Below are 20,616 nucleotides of genomic sequence, written 5' to 3' on the forward strand. Positions count from 1 at the left end.
TGTTAAAGAGACTTGAGTTTAGATGAAGAGTTCGGCCAGAATGGCAAAACGTGTATGTGTCTATGTGTGTGTCTGTGGGTGCGTGCCACCGCACGCACAGAGGCGGCGGGAGGTGGTATTGAGTGGAAACTCTCGGCGGAACCCGTTTGGGACGCCGAGATTCTCCTCTGCATCACCTGAGCTCTCAGGATAGGCGACCCGGCAGGCTAGGTCTTCCGGACCATTGTGCAGCCCGAGATGCCGCGACCAGGGTGCAACAGCAGAGGGACAGAGGGTCTGGTGGCTGTCGCCAGCGGTAAAAGATTTGCTAATCTCGTTTCAATGACGCCCACAATTTATGAGTGGAGAGACCTGGAAAAGAAAGCCTTATGTCGTGCTGTGTCCTTCTCTAGGGTGCATGCTGGCTGACCCGATTGGGAGAGGTCCCTGCCGGTGGGTAAGAGAGACACACAGACAGCAAAAGGATAAACGTGCGAGAGTCACATAATCTTACCTCCGGGATGAAAAGACACGGTTCCTAGAACTGAGATTTCCAAGTCAGTGTGCATCCCAGCTGTTTCTCCCGTAGGCTCTTTCCTGTCTAAAACAGCTTTAGGAGTAACTTGGATAAGGCTTGAGCTGCACCCCTCCTTTTTTTCCTCCCCCTTTTTTTTCTTTCCAGACATTCCCTAAACTCAACCCAGGGCAAATCCAGAAGTCGGTACAGTACAGAGCTTCCATTCAGTCATGGGGGGAAAAAATCCCTTTTACAGTTTCTCTTAGGCAGATGGAAGAAGTAGATGATTACGGGACTTGGAGGGGTGCATGGGGATGGCATGGGATGTTGGTGGCAGGGAATCGCGGTTTTTCTTAGGTTCTGGTGCTGCAGGTAATGTTCCCAGATTCCAGCTGCTCTCAAGTCGAGCTTCGGTGGTGGCCGGTGAGAGTGGAGAGCGATCCTCGATCCTCGTCTAATTAGAGAGGAGAGGAGGAGGGTGGAGTGGTGGAGAAACTGACCCTGGACAGGCTCCACGGACACATTGTCTTGGTTCATGTTTGTGCCGGCTCTGTGCTGCTGCCTTTGGGAGCCTTTTCAGCAGGGTAGTACGCCCGAGGTGCTTTCTCCCCTTCTTTTTCCCCCCTTTTAAAAATGTGTTTAAAGATAAGTGAATATCCTTCTAAAACAAGTTAAAATCTTTCTCTGACTTTCCATTTGAGATGTCAAAAGGATTCAATAAATGAAACTTTATTTGACCGGGGCATTTACCCAGAGACTTAACGACATCTCGGGTCTTTGGCCTTATTCTAATTCCATGGTGGTAATTACCCTTCGTTTCTTTAAGTGCAATAGATTTATTGCCTTAGAGACTATGCACAGTTTGATTGAATTATTCATTTTTTTTTCTTTGGTGTAGACTGCATCTGGGGACTCTGATGTGACGTGTAGATTTTTTTTTTTCAGGAACAAAGGGAATGTGGAAATGAAAGAGAGAGGGAGAGAGAGGCTGGCAGATGTAATGAGACGCGGTGAAGGTGTACGCAGACTGGCACTCCCACTCCTCCCTTCTGCTCTCACTGCAGCCCTGGGTAACTCGCAGGCTAACACAAACAGCTTTTCTCCCGCAGCCTGCCCTCTGTCACTGTAAGTACATCAGCCTTCTCTTATCAGCATGCAGATTCCAGCCACGCACTCCCCTAGACTCGGCTTTGCACCTTAGACAGCAGGAGAACATTTAAAAATTAACTTTCCTAAGCCAGGAAAGACATGTCTGTAAAACTTATTTTTGATTTATCTTTATTTTTCTTTGAAAAAAGTTCATGCATTTTTACCACTTTTCCCCACCTCCTTTGTGGCGGTGCTGCTGCTGCTACTGTCGCTACCGCTGTGGTCTTCCCAATATGATGATGCGCAGATTCAAATGAAATTTAATGTTATTCTCTATCCATTTAAAGTCCAGGGACAATGCCCGGTCCTTTTGCAAAATGACGTCTTAAAGAACGCAGAGCATTATTCACAGTTTGCTTTTTTGCTTTTGTTGTTGTAACACGAGTTCCGACCTCTTTGAGGCAGAGTCCCAAGGGCACTGTTATTTGGGAGTTCGGGTTATTTGGTTACACCAAACTTAAATGAAGTGCGATGGGCTGCTGGAGTCGTTGGTGTGTTTGTTATTCCTGTTTAAGGAAATCAATTGCTAAAAGTTTTCTCTGGGCTGTAATTAAAGTTTCCAACTTCTTCCTTTTTGGCTTTTTATACTCTTTCACTTATTCTTCGTTTCAGTAAAAGTTCTCATTCTCCGTGTTTTGGAAGACATTTATATTGGTACTATTTATACAGTACCTATAAAGCCCTTCCTCAAAGAAGTTAGAAACCTTAGGATGAAGTCATGTAGATCTGAATTGTCCTCCCGGCTGGTGTAAGGAGACTTTCAAGGCGAGAATACGAGTCTTTAACAGTCGTTTTGATTTTTGCGTGGGTGCTTTAAATATTAACTTCTCGAGCAGAATTCATTGCACTCCCCTTCCCAAGTTCAGGGGGACCTCTCTCCAGGAACCGAGCGCGCCTTTCATTTGCCGGTTCGCGCCTCTTCTCTGGAGGTGCGAGGCCAAACTTAGCAAAGCCGAGTTGTCTTTGCTGGTTGTCGTGCGCAGGGACACCCGGACAGCTCGGAGGCAGCGATAGCTGCGGGCAGGTAAGTCTGCTCCCACCGCTTGCCCCTCCTTCCCTCCCTGGTTCCCGGTGCTCGGTGCCGGGCTTCTTGCGCAGCGCGGGGCTCCGACCCCCAGGGAAAGTGAGCCCTAGTGTGCCGGGATCTGGCCACGGTGCCTGGGTGTCCTTGGCTCCTTTCGGAACTTCCTGGAGCCCGCAGGCCAGTGCGGACCAGGTGGAGAGTCCGGCACTTCAACCCTCTGCAGCGCTCTTTGCCTAGCCCCCCGCTCTGTACTGCAGCGCCTGTGGCTTGAAAGGGAACTCTTAGGGCTCACTCCCGCCCCCGAGGGCCACGTGTCAAACCATGCACAGCCTGAAGTGCGACACCAAGACCCCAAACTTTAGTTTCTTTCCTTTAGGGATTAATGTTGTGATTGGCTCGGGGTTCCGCCTTATCAATCTACTTTGGTTATCAGTTTATTAGATAAAATCTAAAGAGGATTCTGCTGTTCCTCCTCTGAAGGTCCACTGCGGCCCAGTATTAGGGCCTTGGACGCAAGAGATCTTGATAATGTCGCCTTTTTTTTTTTTTGGCCTTCTGCCAGCAGCCTGTACCTGGTCGGCGGGGTCTGTCTTATTCCCCAGATTTCCCAGTGCTGGGTGATTTAAAGAACTCATACGCTGGTACTTGCAAAGCCAAACTTACCACAACTTTGAGAAACCCAAGTCGCGCCCCAGTGTTTCAGTCTGGGATGTTTCACTTCTCTCGGTGGCTCTACCCTGAGAATTTAGGCTTTGGGACTTAAAATTATCTCCTCTTCTCTCTGCTTTAACTCTGCAGGCATTTAGGAGGGGTCATTCGATTTTGCCCTTTATAAGATTTCCAGAGATTTTTTGCTCCTGTAGTTGAGTTCTAGGGCCAGAGAGAGGCTTTGGAAGGACAGCTGGGCTAGGCCACAGTCATTCACAAAAACAAAATAAAACAAAGACAAAATCAAAAGCCAGAAGAGATTTGACTCTTGTCTAGTATAGAAACACCAGTCTGGGTTTACCCGTTGGGCCTCTGAGGTCAAGGAGCACTCTTGGGAGTTTTGGGACCAGGTGTGAAGGAGCTGGCAGGAAAGGTGCCAGGCATTCTTTTCACTGGCTTCTAGGCTCTGGCCTCTCCAGGCAGATTTTTCCAGTCATGAAGGTCTCTGTGGGTGAAAGGGACACAAGATTTCTGGTTGGGGACTGTTCTCTCCGCCAACAGTCATCAAGTCATATTAACTTGCAGTCTTCAAGCTTCTAATCCTCAAGCATCATCTTTCCCAGCTGGAATAGGAAATGAGCTATTCCTATTACTGGGGCTATTCCTTCTGCCCCACCAATCCCAGGTGCTCATCTTGACCCTTATTTCTGTCCTCTTCCTTCTCTTGTCTGGAGTTGATATGAAACCAAACATGGAGTATACTTTAAGAAGCCAATATATGACTAACAGACATCTCAGCTTGGTACCTCTTCTGCATTTACTTACTTTCTCCGTTTTCTTCAGTTAGTGGAACAAAGATGAGGTTTTCTCCTCTTTTATCTTTTATCACTTGATCTGTGAAGGTCTTCTCAAGTTGGCAACCTTAGATTGCATTAACTTTTTGATTTTTCTAACTCTAATTCCTGACTCCTCTCTCCTCTCCATATCTTCTTTCACAAATTCCCTGTTTATGTAATGCCTCAAAGTGGCCCTCTCATATCAGTTTCTACATAGCGAGGACCTCACTTCCACAAATCTCTGTAGGTTTACACTGATCGTGTCAGAACCCCTCTCTTAGCTTTTAATCTTGATGTAATTTGGACTCTCCACTAACTTTAGTTTCTCAGATCTATTTCTTTGGGCCTGGCTTAAGGCAGGCCACCATCACCTTGTGCACACTGGCTGCCTGTTAGCTCTGTGTCTGCTGTTGTCAAAGCTAGTGTTCTCATCTATTTCTTTTGTTCTGTATCTCTATTACCTGACATCATGATTATTCTCTCCTCTCCCAGTCCCCCAGGTTTTTTTTGCACTGAGATAAAATTCCGGGTCTCTGTTCCATTAGGCCATGCTATACCCTTCAAATCTTTTATCTACCCTCACACCCATATCAAAGAGAATCTTTAATTTGTGTAGGTTTTTTTTTTTTAATGGGGGGTGGTTAAACATAATTTTCTCTATCTGACTTGCATGTTTTTTGCAAAATGCTGTCCCGGGTGACTGAAACTCTTCATCTTTTACAACTTCCCAGCCACCCATCTTGAAATTGTTTCTCCAAATCTTTTCCTCTACAAAGTTGAGGTAATACACATATATCACCCACCCAATTCTGTGTAACACAAACTTAACCCTATAATAAATGTGGGACTATTTATCATTGTAAAGGTATAATCAATTTTTTCCTTGGTAGTTTGTACATGTTTTGTTATTCATAATAATTTTAACCCATAGACTCCATATTCCACATGGCCTTCAGAATATGGCCCCCTACATCTGTTAAGAATCTCCTGTATCAATTCCTTTTTCTTTCAGTTGCTCTTCCTCCATCTTTTAAAATAAGGTCCTCTTCCTCTATTTACTGAAATCCTGTTAACCTGTATGTTTTCATGGTCTCTGCTTCCTGCATCTCTTTCTTCACTCTCTTTTGATTACTTCTCTTTTTCACTTTTCTTCATCCTTATTATTCATCCTAATATTCACCTTCCTTTCCTTCTTATTGGTCTGCTTTAGCTCCTGTTCTTTCTCTTCTCTGTTTCTGCCATGACTCCCTTCTGTGGTCCAGTGCTACATCTCAGTACTTCCTAACATTCAGCCCATTCATCATCCTCTTCACATAACTTTTTCAAAGCACAAACTACCATTCCTGCATTTCCTCTCCCACCTTCTTTCCTCCTTTTCTCCAGTTTGCTCCTTTCTTTCTCCCCAGTTGTCTACCTTTCCCCCTCTTCAGTTTGCCTTCATCTAGACTCCTCCTTCCAACAACTCCAGCCCTAATAGCACTGCTGGGGTCCTTTACTCCTCAGCCGTTTTCTCTCCACCTAATACTTGTCACTATTCCCTCTGACCTCAACTCTCCCTCTTCTTTGTCGCCTTCCAATTCTCTCCTACTAGTCGCTTCACTCTTTCTTCTCAGGCGCGTTCTCCAGTTCCAACCTCCGCTCTCGCCGGTCTCTGCCCTCTCTCTCTCCGGCTCTCTCTCCTTTGCCTCCGCTCTCCCCTCCTTCTTCTTCCCCCGGTCCTCCCCCTCCCTCCCAGCTTCCCTGCCTGGCTCGCTGCCTCCCTCGCCTCTTGTCTCATCTTGCCTGTGTTGTCTGGGAGGGGAGCCCTGCCTCCTCTCCCTCGCTCAGATCAATGCCCTGGCCACTCACTTTCTGATGTTGCACGACGGGAAATGCTTTGAATACTTACGACATGGCCGCTCACACTGATTGCCAAGATTGACAGCACTAACCATCGCCTTCACTTGTTTCAAGGGGGAAGCCCCTAGTCACCCCGCTCTGCGCGCACCTCCTGGCACCCCGGCGGCAAACTTCTGCGGGTCAGCGTTCCCCCGCTCGGGGCGGGACACCCCCGCAGACTTGAGTTAACGGGCTTAGCCGGCCGCGGCGCTGGGGGGCTCTGCTCTCTTGCTCCCCGGGCTGAGCTAATTGACCCAGCAACGACTCCCCTTCCTTAATTTTTTTTTTTTTTTATTTGTATCTTTCCCTTTTTTCTTTAATGCCATTTACTCCCGCGGCGCAGCGCACAAGGAGCCCTCCCGTGCGGTACCATCCTGGAGCCCGCCCAGGTAACCGGGACGGAGCGAGCGTTCTAGAGAGCGAGGGAGGCAGAGCGAGAGCGCGCGGCCCATTTGTGAGCTACCTGTTGGGGAGCAGGAGAGGGCAGGGGCAGGAACCCCGGGCCCGGCCGCCGGTCCCCAGCGCCTTCCGCTCTTGCCCTTCCGGGCAGCTTCAGGGTTAGTTTCACTGAGCTGGGACTGAGGGATTGGGGTCGGACTAGAACTGAGTGCGCGGAGCCCCGCGAGGGCGCGGGTTGCCGGGAGCCACGGCTGCCCAGCCCCGGCGGGTTTCCGTACTTGGCTGGGGAGGGGAGGTGGGGAGGAGGAGCGGGAGGAGGGCGCTCAGTGGGGCAGACGCAGAAGTGGAGGTGGGGGGGTGGGGGGAAGAGTAGAGGCTGAGAAAGGGGCCCGAGCGTCTGCCGCTCGCTGGTGGACGCGCGTATCCCTAGGATGCGTCCCCCTCTCGGAGAGTTGTGCCTTGTTCCGGAGGCGGTGACAGATCTGCGTGGCGGGCTTCTGGTTTTCTTGCCACCCCCCTATCCCCAAAATCCACTCGGAGAAAACACATGTTGTAGCTGTAGATAACTGTGCGTGGGACACTAAGGCAAAAAGGGCAGGAGAGAGAGACAGACAACGCAACCTTTGACAACAGAAAGCTGTTATCGCCATCCTAAGTATTCGTCCGGAAATCTGTTCGCCCTTTCGGCCCACCTTATTCCTCCTCCTCCGCCTCCCCGTATAGATACTCTAATCTATATAACTGGGAATGTTATGAAAAAGAATCAGGTGGCTTAGAGAATGAATTTTTAAGTCTTCATGAAGTTTGAGGTAGGTATTTCATTGAAGTTTGCGCCAAGTGTGTGATGGAGGAAGCTCGTGTGCTTGCGTGTGTAGTGTTCTCTCTCTCTCTCTCTCTCTCCCCCTGTGTGTGTGTGTGTGTGTGTGTGTGTGTGTAAGCATATGTTTGTGCTGTGTGAGGGTTCAGATGGGACCGCTGGGTGGAAAGGCCCTTTGTGCCCACAAGAGGGCAGCATCCTGAGGGCTTTGTGAGCGCTGCATCTCTCGTTATCGCTGCAGGCTTGGGTTTGAAGAAAGTTATACCGAAACTTTCAAACTGATACCACATCTTATTTTGTGATATTAAAAAAGCAAGGCATAAAGAAATTAAGAAGGAAAGAATAGAAGCGAAGAAAGAAGAGAGAAAAAAAGAAAAGCAGGCAGCCAGCCTACTCCGGGAGAGTCCTAGTCACACCAAGACTAGGGGGAGGGCTGTTTTAATTGTGGGTTTGGCCGACTGACGACTGGAGTGCCTTCCTCGGCTGTCTTAGTTGTAGCCGGAGGTCATGTAAATCGACCTTAAAAGAATGCATAAGCCATAAATTAAAATAAACCCTCACCCAAGGGCTGATCCATAAGTAGACAATATCCAACCTGGACAAAACGAGCTTCCCTCACGAGCCGAACTAAACCGCATCCCCCTAAAGAATAGAGACTAAATGCAAAGTAAGTTTCCCAGCGAATATTTTGTTTTCTTGAAAAGTGTTGGGGTGATTCGCCGTGTGACTGACTGCGATGTCGCAGTTTCCCGGAGCGCTTCAGTATTACCCAGGCTCCGGGTGCGGGAGGTCGGGTGGACCTGCCGGGTTTCTGGGCTTCCTAAACGCTACCCCCACCCCACCCCCATTTTGGTTTGGAAACTTTGGCTATTTGTGGGGTTGACGATGGCCGAGGGTGGGCGAGAGTCTAGGATCTCCTCCGCGCTGTCTGCCCGCGTGAAGTTTACCGGGAGGAGCTCAAAGAAAACCCGGGTCGCTAGAAAAGCAGCTCGCTCCCTCCTCCCACCCTCACCCCAACGTCGCTCCGCCGCAACTTTCCCGGGACCCCGTGCGAGTTGCTTCCAGTTCCCTGCGCTCTCTCCCTCTTCCCTCATCCTTCATTTTTGGACGTGACTTTGAATGATCTTTTTAGGAATAAGCAAATCGAATTCCGAGACAATCCGAAACCCAAGCGCTAATCCGTGGCCCTCTTTTCCCTCGGACGCTCTGGCGGTGGTGCCGGGCCGGCGGGGGCGCGTGTGACGGGGCCGCCCAGCCCTTCCCGGAGCCGAGTCGGCCTCGGAGTCCTCGCTGCAGGAGCACAGTCGCCCGCGCGTTTCTTCCCCTCCTCGCGTCCCTGAGCCCCGCCAGCGCCCTCCGTCCTTCTCGGCGCCCTGCCCAGGCCCCGCCGCCCGCTGCCCACTCCGCAGATCCGCAGAGATCCGCCGCTCTGGGGCTCGGCCCAGGCCCGGGGGCGGTGCTGCCACCCGCCCGGGGCCCAGCCCGAGCCTGACCGCTCCCAGAGGGAGCTGCTTTCTTCTCCTTAAAGGGCCGGGCAGAAAAGGGAAGAGGCTTGTGCAAAGGTTGCCGGGGTTGCTCGGGCGCCCAGAGCGGGGCTGCGGAGGACAGATTAGCTCCGTTTCCTGGGCTATTTCCCGGGCGCTCCGCGCAGCTTTAAGATAAAAAGAGAATTGGTGTGTTTGGAACAGATAAAAGGTGGTTGTTGCTGGAGTGTTTTGAGGCTGTTTTTTTTTTTTTTTAAGCTCTCAGGCTGACCAAGTTTGAAAACGTTTGTATGAACTGCCAGATATTGAATGTTGCCCCTATTTGGGGACCAAAAATTAGTCTTCGACTTTGCTGGCGGGGATGGGCTGTTAGCGAGATGGGTTGTCCCCGGCTGCTTCTCTGTGTGTGACCTCTTCGGAGGGCTGAACTTGAAGTTTCGGTCTCGAGATGGCCCAAAGCCGTTGCTGCGGCAAGCTGGGCTGGGCTCCGGACCTCCCGTCACACTCAATGGGGCACTGGGATGACGTCCGTGTCCGGGGCGCTTGACCCCGGCGCGCACTCTTGCGGCTGGCTGGGCTTTTGGCTCCGGCCGGGCGGCCCAGCCAACAACCCAGTGGAGTCGGGATGTGAGAGTGCCCCCTCTCCCTGCCTCCCTAGGGTCTCCTCCCTTCTGCCCTGTATAGTCACATGCCTAGGTTTCTCCCCGGGTCCCGAGGAGAACAGACACAGCCCCGCCCAGTCTATTTCTAGGAGGTGAGTTTGGTGAATAAAAAGGTCAAGTGGTCGGGTCCGAGAGCTGGTCCATGGCGAGGGGGGACAGGATGGACACCTGGCAAGGACCGCCCCGCCTGTCCCCCTCCCTCTCCCCCGGTCCGCCCAGCTTACGACTGGCCTCCGCAGGCCACATTCTTGCGCTAAGTGAGAAAATCTGTGGGAAAAGCAATCCCGAACCGGCCAAGAGCCGGCGAAGCTGATCCTGCGATGGCATTTTGTTTTGAACAGTTGCTGAGGTTGACGTTTCCTCATAAGGTAAGGTGTCACTGGACAGTCGGCTGCCCAAATGCCACATGTATAATTAGCCTGCGCACTCAGCACCTCGTCCCGGAGGCCCACAGGCACGGGCTTGGCGGAGCTGGTCCACTCAGCACCGTTCCAGGCTACAGGATTCCCGTGGGAGGGTCGAACCAACCAGGACAGCCTTCGGGAGGCCCTGGCACTAGAGAAGACTGTGACAGTGTAGTCTTGTCTTTCTCTCTCTCTCTCCACTTCTTGTTTCTTCTCTAGTTTTCGGCTGAGGGCAGACTTCTGGTTAGATAGGCAAACCCGACAAGCGGCAGGGTGAGTGCTGAACGAGGAAAGGGGATGCAGAGTAAATCTGGCACTACACCTACTCTACACACTCCGCCCATGGGGGAGGGCTGCTAGTGCCCTTCAGTCTGCACTATCCCAGTAGGACTAGCGCAGACTTGGCGTTGTATCCTGGCTTGGTTAGGGGCTTCAGTTTCTAGTTGGATTGTTCACCTGTTCTGTGCTTCCTCCCGCACCCGCCCCAGAGGTCTCAGCAAATTGCTGTATGCGCTCTGATTGCAGTTTCTCTTCCCCCCCGCTCCAGGCCTAGCCACTTGGGGCTGCTAGTGTTCACTGTGCGGGCGAACCTGTAAATATCTGCTCTCTCCCTGTCTCACTCTTGTTCAGCTTGGGGTTTTTAGGAGCAGTGCCCTGTTCTGTTTGTACCCAGATTGGTGCTTGAGCTTCCTGCCTAGGTTTCTAGACCCCAGCTTCAGGTCAACTTTAGTCTGCACTCTCTGGAAGAGACCAGATGTCTGCAGTCATGAACATGAGCTTACCCCTATCACCCTGTGCAATAACCATGGAATTCAACACTCAGCATTAGACACTTTCATCACTCTCCCTTCTTCCCTTGTTTCTAAGCCACTCAGATATTCCTGATACCTACTAGAAGATTCTCTTTACTTGAAAACAAACAAGCAAACATCTTAAACCTTCCACTAATTCAGTGGGATAGAGTTAGCTTGTCTATGGCAGCAAGGGTGCGCTTTTCTTCTAGATGGTGGGGACGTGGGTTATTTAGTTGCATTTGCTTTTGATTGAATCAATGAAATACTTTATTTTATTACAGCAGGGAAAAAGTTATGACTGATTTTTTTTTTACTGTACCAGACCATAAATATATTATCCATGTATATTTGAGTGTATCTTCCTGAATACACATATGTAAGTGCATGGGCAGTAGGCCAAATGGCATGTAAATTTCTTTCTCCTGCATTTTTGAAAACCTCTTAAATCAAGAGAGAGTGTCCCATTCTAAAACAAGAACAACAAACACTAACCAAAAAAACACAAAATCCTTTAGACTCTGAAAGCAAGTAAGTGTGCACTACACATATTAGATCTAGCTTATGACCAAGGGCAGTAAGTGACCAGGATCTAGACAAGTGCTAGGTCATTAATTCCTCTGGCCCTGTTGCTTTTCTTGTATCACTGCCACCTCCTTTTTCCTCGGTTCTCCTACCATATTCTTTTTATAGTGGCAAAACTAAATATTGTTTATTGTATTTATTGTTGTTCTTAATTTTTATTTTGGAAGTAATAAGAAGGAACTTTCTCTTGGTATATATGTATTCTTGAAAATGCAAAATAAATTGCAAATTTATTATTACGGAGCATGATACAAGCTCCTGTAAGAGTATACTGTGTAAGCACAGTGCCCAACATTATACTACAAAGAAAGGTAGATGCAAAAAAATTAATAAAGCACTATCAATATCTATATCTTAAGTTGATTCTGTAATGGATTCAGTAACTGAATATCTAGAAGAAATGACATTCATATTGTCTGCTGGACATTTTTTCATTAGCAGTAGAAAGATATTTTTTCTTAGTAAGGGAAAAGCACATATTTAAAATGTTAACTTATTTAGCAAATCTTTCTCTTATAAGGCTTTAACAATATATTGCTTTAAATACATAAATGATAAGTTTTGGTGCATTATTGAGATTTTATGCTGTTTCTATTTGACTTCTTTTAGGAATTATTAGTTTATTGCTCACTGATGAAATTTTTACACATATCTACCTTATATTGAAGAAACTAGTGACATTTAAAAAATCCTCTTTGAATTAGTATACTAGATACTGGAGTAAATGAATTTTATTTTTACAAAGTTTAATGTACATTGGCTTTAACCCTTACTTTTAATATTATCTATACTTTTCCATATTGTTAGGTTATAAATCTGTAAGTTTGAAAGTATTCTCTTATTAGTGAGATAATTGATATATACCTTTTCACTATTTACAAACAGCATTCTGTATAAGTATAGTAGAGTACAATTAAAATTTTGGTTGTTCTAAGAGCTATTTGTTTAAATATAGTTTAGGGGTGCATATATATCAATTGATGTTTTTGAAGTCAAGTGAAACATTCCATCAAGCTAATGTGCCTGAGAGTACCATATCAGGCACAGACAGGTACTAGAAATGATAAAACACAGATAACATTCAGCAAGATGATTTGCAGATGGGATGTATTATCTGCTGTCATGAGGTTAGATGGGTCATATTACTGTTTTTTAAAAAAGTTAATCTAGGTTATTTCAGAATTATCAAGGTATATGAGATGTAATGAGAACAGATTTTATTATAAAAACTTGCTAAAAGAATGAAAAAATAGTTTTGCTTTTTAGAGCAGAAAATGGACTCTCTTTGCATTTGGATTGCTTCTTGTTTAAGAAATATAACTCTCCCCTATTATTTTTTTCCCAACAATGAAAATAATGTATTGAACATTTTGTGTCTTTATCCCGTCCTCACATTTTCTACTGACTGTCCCCTGACTATCAACATACTCAAGTAAAACAAAAACAAAAACAAGCTGGTACTCCAGTGTAGTCTATGAAAAGCAGCTTTTATTAACTGTTAGCACATTTTAAATGTATAGCATATCATTTTCGCTTGAAGTTCTTCAACTGTGATCTGAAAACTAATTGTTTTGATAAGTCATATCAGAAACTTTAATCATTCTCTCATTATATACTCATTATACATTTATACGAAGTGTGTTTTCATTTTTCTTGTTCTGTGGAAGAGGGTAAAAGTTTTTCAGCTAATCGTTTTGTTTAGACTTTTAGTCAAACTGGAAATAATTTTAAATTTGTGTTATGGTTCTTAATAGAGCTTTTCAGATTTAAATATCCACTGTCATAATTTGGATAAAGATATCAATTGAGAGTGTAGGTGGAGATTGTAAGATGAAATATCATGTACGTTTACTATGTATTCTCTCCTCTGGAAAAGGCTGCTGGTCTGTTTTTCCTCAAATCTGTGGTAGTCTCAAAAAAAGGGACCTCAAAACCCTAAAACCTCAGAGAAACAGTATCGATTCAGTTCTTAACTGCAAATCCTTCATATCGTTGCTCAAAATATCCAACTTTACACTAATATTAGCCATTCTTTTTATAGTGACACCATGCTTAGTAAAAAACTTCTAAGCACTGAGGTCAGGTGTTGAGATTGGATTCTAGTTTATTTTTTATGAATCAGATAAAGATTTCTGTGCATGAGACCATATGTGAAGATGAGAGAACAAGAACATTTCCATATCAAAGGCAATATATCTGAGGCTGCATGGTAATTAAAATGCAGTGGTTTGGACTCTGTGCACTAGCACTTAAGCAGAGCATTGCCGGGACCTTGTGCATCATGCAGGCGGTTGCCTCTTGCATACTTCTTGAAATACACTTATAATTTTGTACAAACATTTATGCCAGTCCACACTTTTCTGTGGATAATTTGTATTTCATCCAAACCATTCAGAGTAGAAGTTATTTTTTGAGCTACCCCCTCATTATGGCTTTTGTGCATCAACTATTTTTATTCTAGTTGTTTGTATTTCCTTTTACCAGAATGATGGCTTGTTTATATTCAGAATCTCTTCTTGCTCCTCTAAGACCCCTTATATATCACTCATGTTTTACTATTCACTCAAAAAAACTTTCATCTTTAGTAAAGATGTGAATTATTTCCTGAGGTTAATTGTAGATGCTGTTATCTATTGTAAACTAGTAAACTACACAAAATCAACTGCCCAGTTATTTCTGTTTTGTAATGCCAATATGTTTAGTAATCCCCACTATATTGTACAGTGCATAATATTGGAAAAGTCCTTTTCAGAATATTAAAAGAATTCAGAAATGTTCTTCTTTACCTTTTAAAGGCGTGCAAATACATAACGGCATTCTCTTTCATTCTACTGCAAGTGAAAAATGATTATTTGAAACTATAGAAACCTTTCTTTATCTAAAGAGTTATCTCTGCATTTATAGGGAGACATTTGGATTTAATTATAAAGAACTAGGTTAGCATTGTAACCTGTAGTTATTTGGGGATAAGATAGTGGGGAAAAAAGTATAACAATTGGTAGTCCCATGTTGTGTATATTTTAGAAAATTTGCATCTTTGGTAATTAACCTGAATTTTCTGCTCTGTAATTTTCTAGATTTTCTATTGCTGTATTTGCTCTCTTTCTATGCATGTGGCAAGGAATTCACTAGTATATTTTACTTACTAAGCTCTTCTAGTCTATAAAGCTATTAAAAGATTTTTCTGAATTGAAGCACTGTGTATTGAAGAAGCCTAATATGATATTGTGAAATCCTTTAAGAGTTTTTATGTTTAAAGTATTTTGGATCAAAATTACTTAAATATATTTATTTGATGCTTTTCAATGATGACATGTATAAATAAGCATAATAAACATAAGGTAAATTTAAAATCCTTTATATGATGTGTGTATTAGTGTCTGCAAACATTCTGTATTCTCTCATTTCAGGTTCTCCCTTGATCTCTTTCTTCTCTGAAAATCTCACAAGATAAATCTTTAAATGATCTATTATCCTTTCTTTGTTCAATAATTTGTTGTTTCTACTCAAAGAGACAAATTGAATTGTCTATCTTTAATATATCCATTCAAATGCAAAAATGGACGTTAGTGCTCTTTGTGATTTTTGACTTCACTGAGCACAATTTCTTTGCTTCTTTGAAAAGTAGTCCTTTAAAATTTGACAAAGAAAGTTAAAGATGCTTTACTTTCCATGACTACGCAAGCACAATATGTGGAAAAGCAAAAATGCAACAGATTTTTTAAAATTAATTTTTATTGATGTATAGTTATTTACAAGGTTGTGTTAGTTTCTATTGTGCAGCAAAGTAAATCCATTATACATATACATATATCCACTCTTTTTTAGACTCTATTCCCATGTAGTCTTTTCAGAGTACTGAATAGGGTTCCCTGTGCTATACAGTAGGTTCTTATTTGTTATCTATATTATATATTAGTAGTGTATAAATTGGGAGATTGGGATTAACATATGCACAGATTATTTTTTTTTAAACTTTCTATTTTGTATTTGGGTATATAACCAGTTAACAATGTTTTGAGAGTTTCAGGTGAACAGCAAAGGGACTCGGCCATACATATGCGTGTATCCCTTCTCCCGTAAACTCCCCTACACAGATTATTTTTTAATGACAAGCATAGATTTCAAATGGGACTCATTCTGAGGCATGGTTGCAAATAGTTCCTTTTTTACTTTACAAACAGATCATTGGGCAACATGATTGAGCACTTACTAAGTTCTGCATATCCTGAAGGGCATTTAAAAAATATGTTATTTTCTGTTCTGCAACTTAAACAAAAAGCACTTCTTTGGTTTTGACTGTGTCAGGTCTTTGTTGCTGTGCACAGGCTTGTTTTCTAGTTGTGGCGGGAGTGCTGCTCCCTGGCTGCTGTGTGTGGGCTTCTGGTTGTGGTGCCTTCTCTTGTTGTGGGGCACAGGCTATAGGGACATGGACTTTAGTAGTTGTGGCACGTGGGTTCAGTAGTTGTGGCCTGAGGACTCTAGAGTACGGGCTCGGTAGCTGTGGTGCACTGCTTTAGCTACCTCGCAGCATGTGGGATTTTCCTGGACCAGGGATTGAACCAGTGTCCCCTGCATTACAAGGCAGATTCTTAACCACTAGACCACCAGGGAAACCTGAAGGGCATTTTTGAAGTCACAAGTTTTTACTTTTTAAGAACTTTCTCTTCTGTTGAAGATTGTTGATATTTGATAGGTGAGAAATTTAGGCACAGTTGTCATGGTGCTAAGCAGGTCATTGGTAGAAGGGGAGAAGAATGCTCCTAAATAGGGAGAGAATAGTTTGTTTTTCTTTCTTGGGAAAGAAAGGGCAGGGATGTTATTATTTTCTCAGGAATAGTCTCCAGCTAGATCCATGGTCATTGAACTTTCTATATAGGAGAACTCAGCTACCCCATCTACCCTGAGTATATGCATGGTATAATCTCTCACCTTATGTTTCTTCATCTCTAAAATGAGAGTAATAATAATACCTACATCATAAGGTTATTGTGAGGATTAAATGAGGTAAATAAATGTAAAGCACTAAGCTCAATAGCTAATACATGTTATCGATTACTGTTGAAGTGGTATTGTACTTAGAATTATACAGATCTGGCTTCCAATTTAAGCTTTATGTGTACTTTTTGTGTAATCTTTGGCAAGCTATATTATCGATTGCTTTTCCTTTTATATGAAATATTCACAGTAATGCATGCTCCTTTCTTTCTTTCCTAGAGAGAATTATTCATTAGTAGTCTTGCAGATTTTGGGTAGAGTAGTGACTAAATGTAGAATTTGGATGTCTGGCTCTCAAATTTGAGAATATTCCAATTCTAAGGGCTAGAAGAGATTTTGAGAGGTCACCATTCTCTCTACTCCAAGGGTATATTTCTCCATTCTAATCAGTTAAGAAACTCTCTTATTATTTTTTGGCAAAGCCAACAAAGAAGGAGATTTTATAATCTTTGGTTATGTGTTTCAGTGATTAACATTTGGAAGTTCTGTATCTCAAAAATATACATCTTAATCAACTTTCTTTTGCTTTGATTTTAAGAAAAAATGGGAACACATTCATTTGAATGCCAGACCTACATGTGAAAATATCAAAATTAAACCTGAAATTTTATTTCTTGAATCTTTTCTTTGAAGTCTTATTTCCTAAACTAGTTGTGTGACCTTAGAAAAGATATGCAACGTCTGTTGGTCTCCATTTCCTAATTGGAAAATTTTTTTTCTTGTTTTGTTTTTCCCCTTGGCTGTGTTGGGTCTTAGTTGCAGCACTTGGCATCTTTTGTTGGGGAGCTCAGGCTCTCTGGTTTCACATGCAGGCTTAGTTGCCCCAAGGCTTGTGCAATCTTTGTTCCCCAACCAAGGATGGAACCTGTATCCCTGGCAATGGAAAGCATATTCTTAATCACTAGACCACCAGGGAAGTCCCCCTGATATTTAAACTGGGGATTGTGATAGAAGTTATCAGATATGGTTGTTGGGAAGATCAAGATGGAAGATAATGTGTATAGAAGTGCCTAGAACCGTTCTAGACAAGTGTGTTAGGATAAATCGACAATAGTTATAAGTAATCAGTAGTAGAACCATGGCATGAAAAGGGCCCTTAATTCTCATATGTTTTATAGAACTCAGTTTTCAAAGTGCTTTCATATTCATTGCCTCATTCAGTAAAAGGTATACAGGGTAGATAACCTTACCAATCATACTGTCTAACTTCCTACTTGATAGGAATAAATGTTTCAATTGAGCTTTGCTTCAGGATATTATTCACTATAAACAAAGCTTGTGTGTCATAAATTAGGGTTGGCATTTTTGACCTTCTTTTTTCCCCCAATCTCTTTTATATAATGTCAGTGCTCATTTATTTTATCTTCATACTTACTTCCAGAGCCAAACCAGTACTGCATTTCCATATACTGAATGTAGCTGAACAATACCATGTTGATCAGAAGCATTAAATGTCAGTTTACATGTCTTTATAGAGATTGTATATGTTAGACATTATATATGTCTAGACGTTATAATGTCATATATATTAGACATTCTATATGTCTTTAAAAAATTAGGGAATAATTTGATTATAATAGAATAAATATGGCAAGTTTGAAAGATGACACTGTTTCAATCACCCTCTGTGTATTTTTGGTCTTTTAACCTTCCTGAGGCTTTCAATGGCTAAGTCAAAATATGGGTTTTATGAAGGAGGATTAATAAAAGGATACTTGATGGTGAAAAGATGAGAACCACTTGATTACATGATTTCAAAGATGAAAATGCACGATTGATCCTAGTGAAGAGTTATGAATATATGTAATTCTATGCAGTGTACTAGTTGCTATAATGGAGATATGTATAAGAGCAGAAGTACCTATGTCAAGGAAAGCTTCTAGTAGGAGTTGGCCTTTGAGCTGTGTCATAAAGGTTAATTAGGAATAACCTATTTGAAGTAGCATCCTGAAGAGCATTGGACATGAATGAAACATTTGATGGTATTATTGACTATTTTGTAAGGCATTTGATACCAAAATGTTTCATGTTTGTGTCTTTGTGATTCTAGAAAGGCCTTGTCTATCATAAATGTGAAGTGGCCATAAGCCAGCAGCTTAACCTGTGCTGATTTAACCTCTTAACTTCTCTTTCTTAGCTTAGTTTTGTGGTCAGGGATATTGTGAGTATATTTTAAGGTACAGAGAAGTTTTTCAAATTATTGATTCCTTTGAATATGTTGACTAAGTATTAAAATTAAAATAAATGGCTTATTAATATTTAAGCTGATGATCTGGACCATAACTTAATAAAATCTTGTATCTTACACTGTAATTTTTTTTTTTAATTGGCCATTATCTTAGAGAAAGGGAAATACCTGGAAATTTTTAGATCTGGTTATTTCTGAGTTTTCCAACTATCAGGTTGGCATATTCCATAAATTTTTTTTTATTGAAAGATGATGAGACGGCTGGATGGCATCACCGACTCGATGGATGTTAGTCTGAGTGAACTGCGGGAGATGGTGATGGACAGGGAGGCCTGGCGTGCTGCGATTCATGGGGTCGCAAAGAGTCGAACATGACTGAGTGACTGAACTGAACTGAACTGAACTGAATGTAAAAATAAATGAATCCTCAGAGTGATTCAAAGTTTTGGGAAAAAATACAAATTATTATTATACAGTGATGATGGTGAACCAGTATCAGTACCAGAAATAGTAGTAGCAGAGCAACCACTCTCTACTCTTGATAACTTTCAAATAGGGATGCTAAATGTACCCTTTATAGTTTTGTAATCTGGGGTCTCACGTTTTCTAATAATTTTCTGAATGCCTTTTCTCTGAGCTACAAGCCTTCTTTGCTGTTTTTGGTTTGGAAGTTTTCTGGAATTTAGTAGCTTGTTTCTCCAAATTAGGTACACCTATTGAGATTTTGCAGTTTATATGACCTTGTAACATAATCACTTTCTGAAAAGGGCCTTATGGCCACATAGGCTGGAGAAGTTATGGCCCTCTTTACAATGGCCTTAACCTGTTGTTTTCCTTCCTATTGCTTTGGTGTGCTGTAGACTTGAAGTGTTGATAACAGCATGAAAAATATGATGAAATCTCTTCATTAAAAAGAAAGGCTCTGAAGCTGAGTAAAGAAGAGGAAAAACAATGTGAAAATTTTATAAAACAATTTAGTCATATTAAATTAGTTATGATGCTTAAAAGAATATTTTCCTTTAGGACTTTCAGTTGAGTTCTTTAATAAGAAACAAAAATTCAAGCAAAAAAATAAAAACTGAAATAATACAGCAACTGAACAAAGTTTAACGAACTTGGAACGTAGCGTATTAGTTAATTGAGTCTCAGGCACATTTTTTATTCTTGAATCTGAAGGTCCAAATACACACTGGAGGAAAATTGGCCTATTTTAAAAATTCTTTTTTTTTACATTTGTTTCCATTTAATCAACTTCTGAATTTTGAATTTACAAGTAAAATATAAAATGATGCTAGTAGTGGCTTTGAGTTTGGTTCCTTTTTTGTTTTTATTGAAGTATAGTTGATTTATAATGTGCCAATTTCTGCTGTACAGCAAAGTGACTCAGTTATACAAATATATACATTCTGTTTTAAAATATTGTTTTCTATTATGGTTTATTTCAGGAGATTGGATATAGTTTATTTTAAAATTTCTTAAGTGTAGTTCTCTCCCACTATAAAGATACATACTGAAAATAGGTATATTGAGGTTTAAAAAAGAATTTTAATCTTGGAACCAACTAAAATTGCATCCTATATTTAATTTTTATTTTAATATAATACTTTAAGACATTATTAGAAGACATTTTCAGCTTTTTTGAGGTTAGACCCTTTAAACTTTTACAGACAACAGTTCAGAGAATACCTCTATTTATACTCTTTGTATAGATTTGTGTGATTTACAGGTATGCTAAGGTAGGGTTATGTACCCCAAATGCTAATGTGTTTTAAATTACGTAGTAATTTGTAACAGGCTTATTTTCTCCAAGGAAAATGTATATAGCAACCTACATTGGGGTGGGACTAGTGAACTTGGCAACTCTTAATTCTTATGTATGGCATGGCAGGGAAAGAATGAAAAATACCTCAGCTTTTAATTATGACTCTTTGGGACCTTTTCCAAAGTACTCATCATAATTAGTCATGTCTTAGTTGTGAAATTTTGTGTCTAATTTCTTCAATTATGTCCACACAGAAAACTCATTAATGTTATCAAGAGCTGTGCAAGTAAATTATATGTGAAAATATATACCCCTTCATATTGTATGCTGATTTTTTTTCTTTTAAATTTTGTTAGCACCCCTTTCACATCTTTGGATTTTTCATTTTCCTTTTTGATCTATGCCTACACTGACTTCTATTAAAATCTCAGTAAAATAGGACATTTGTATCAATGTCCTTTTACTTTTATGAGGCTGTGATTATATAGTTTTTAC

At 42.2% G+C, this 20,616-nt stretch overlaps 1 protein-coding gene and 1 long non-coding RNA gene across 16 annotated transcripts in view; one reads left to right on the forward strand and one right to left on the reverse strand.

Moving 5' to 3' along the window:
* The first annotated feature begins 1,432 nt into the window (after positions 1–1,432).
* The window catches only part of SOX6 (SRY-box transcription factor 6), a 720,388-nt gene continuing 701,204 nt past the window's right edge, over positions 1,433–20,616 (forward strand). For 3 of the 15 annotated variants that reach the window (XM_019974613.2, XM_070803615.1, XM_070803605.1), the window contains exon 1: positions 6,288–6,420. The gene's annotated coding sequence lies outside the window, so the exon portion shown is untranslated. Of the gene's footprint in view, positions 1,622–6,287; positions 6,421–6,481; positions 6,589–6,861; positions 7,240–7,345; positions 7,915–8,644; positions 9,762–20,616 lie in introns of those variants that run through there. The other 12 variants (XM_070803611.1, XM_070803609.1, XM_070803607.1 and 9 more) reach the window with 8 other exon arrangements.
* LOC139187303 (uncharacterized) lies at positions 1,758–6,145 on the reverse strand. Its single transcript, XR_011570852.1, has 2 exons — positions 6,042–6,145; positions 1,758–3,822 (listed from the first exon to the last, which is right to left on the reverse strand). It is a non-coding gene; the product is annotated as an uncharacterized lncRNA (long non-coding RNA).

Source organism: Bos indicus, chromosome 15 (genome assembly GCF_029378745.1).
Source record: "Bos indicus isolate NIAB-ARS_2022 breed Sahiwal x Tharparkar chromosome 15, NIAB-ARS_B.indTharparkar_mat_pri_1.0, whole genome shotgun sequence".
Lineage (NCBI taxonomy): Eukaryota > Metazoa > Chordata > Mammalia > Artiodactyla > Bovidae > Bos > Bos indicus.